The sequence below is a fragment of the Morone saxatilis genome, unplaced genomic scaffold, assembly GCF_004916995.1.
Source record: "Morone saxatilis isolate NCDOM2014 unplaced genomic scaffold, NCSU_SB_2.0 Contig3, whole genome shotgun sequence".
Classification (NCBI taxonomy): domain Eukaryota; kingdom Metazoa; phylum Chordata; class Actinopteri; family Moronidae; genus Morone; species Morone saxatilis.
In genome coordinates, this window is record NW_023339873.1 from 223,324 (window position 1) to 225,203 (window position 1,880).

Genomic DNA, 1,880 nt, shown 5'->3' on the forward strand with positions numbered 1-1,880 from the left:
TCCACAGGAGGTCTGTCTCTCCTGTCTCGCAGTCGTCCTTGTGGCCTCCAGGAGGTGCAGGGGAGATGGAGACAGACCTTTCCCCCAGCCGAGGCCCTTCTCCTCGGGCAGAGAGCTGTGGAGACGTCCCTGATGGAGGGCGAGCATCCAGAGGGCCTGGTAGTCCTGGAATCAGAAGACAGCTGGTCAGCACTGACGACAGGTGAGATTGTCTATACTACTACAGTCCGTCACTCTCTGATACTCGGCAGTAAACAACTTCCTGTTTTACTGATGTGAATGCTTCCAAAATAAAAGTCAGAAGACGTGCTGTATGAGATCTATAGATGATTACAACTTTTAATAATAACCTCATTATCGATATTGGAAACTCTTCTGACTGTTAATGTGTTTAGAGTCGCTCTACAGTGAGCACATTTATTAAAAAGTTTATTGCTTTTCATTAAACTTCAACCTTCTTTAGATTCTTTAATTCATGTGGGGGGTTTTTTTGCGTCTTTTGTGTCTTTTTGATGCATTTTCAAATGAAATTTGTGGAGTTGCATCACTGTGTGAAATGTGACCTATTAAATTTAGATTTGATTTGATTAGTGGAAGCGTTGGAGAGAGGCAGACAGAAATAGAAAGATAGTAAAAGCAGTCGAGGCGGGAGGAGAGGAAAGTTGATTAGAAGCAGCTGATATTATAAAGTCAGAAACAGTCAATTACAGAAGACAGTGTCAGCCATATTTCAGTGTCTTATTTACCCGCTTTATTACGCTAAGAAGCAGTCTGACCTTTAAGGTAATATGAGAGAATTACAGGCGAACATCAGTCGCTGCTTATTAAAGCAACGCCTCATAACCTGCTGCCTTCATCTCTCCACCTCACATCTGATAATGTGAGGTTAAAACACCTGACCTGACTACACACAGGTGAGACTCTAATGAAACACTCAGCTGAGTCCTGACCAATCACAGCCCTCACTGACCACCAGCTGACCCGCTCTGCAGCTCTCATCCTGTCCTGCACTGACTTCCTGTGTGTTTGCTCACAGATGCTCACTCATTACACTCGTTGTGTAACAATTCATATTTAAAGAATTCTTGTAGCCTCAAACATTTCCTCTCTTTGAGTCTGTATGATCCCAAATGAAGCCTGAAATGGTAAACGGACTGTAGCTGTTATTCCTTTCTAGTTTTCCAACCACTACATGCCACATTCACTCATTCACACACATTCACTCATTCACACACATTCACTCATTCACACACATTCATACAGTGATTCAGCATCAGGAGCCGGATCCAGTACTGAGGTGGTAGCTATGAAGTAGTGCTGACTAGCTGATGTAGCTCTACAGTAGGTGTTAGTACTCAGTGAGGTCATAGTTTGTAACGACCCTCAGAAACACTCCGGCGGTGTCAGAAGAGAGAAAGCGTTTGATTGGACGCAGCATTATGAGTCATCAAATACTTTTATTGATTATCAGGAAACTGTAAAATACCTTTTAGAACACCTGAAACAGGACGATGTGGCAAGATGTCGACGCCTCGTTTAATATCAACCTCCCACATTGAAAGCAGAGGTCACTGTGTAAGAACAGATCAGTGATTCGTTCACTGACGCTTGTTTCCTGCAGCTCTCATCAGGAGGTCACGTTGGGTCCAATCACAGCGTCCGGTCGAGGTCAGAGTTTCGATCCAGATAAAAATATCTCGTTTTTACTGAAAGAGCTCGATGCTCTGAGAGACATCAACAAGAAGGTAAATACACACACACACACACACACTACATGTATATACTTTATACACTTTACACACACACACACACACACACACACACACACACACTACATATATACTTTATACACTTTATACACACACACACACACACACACA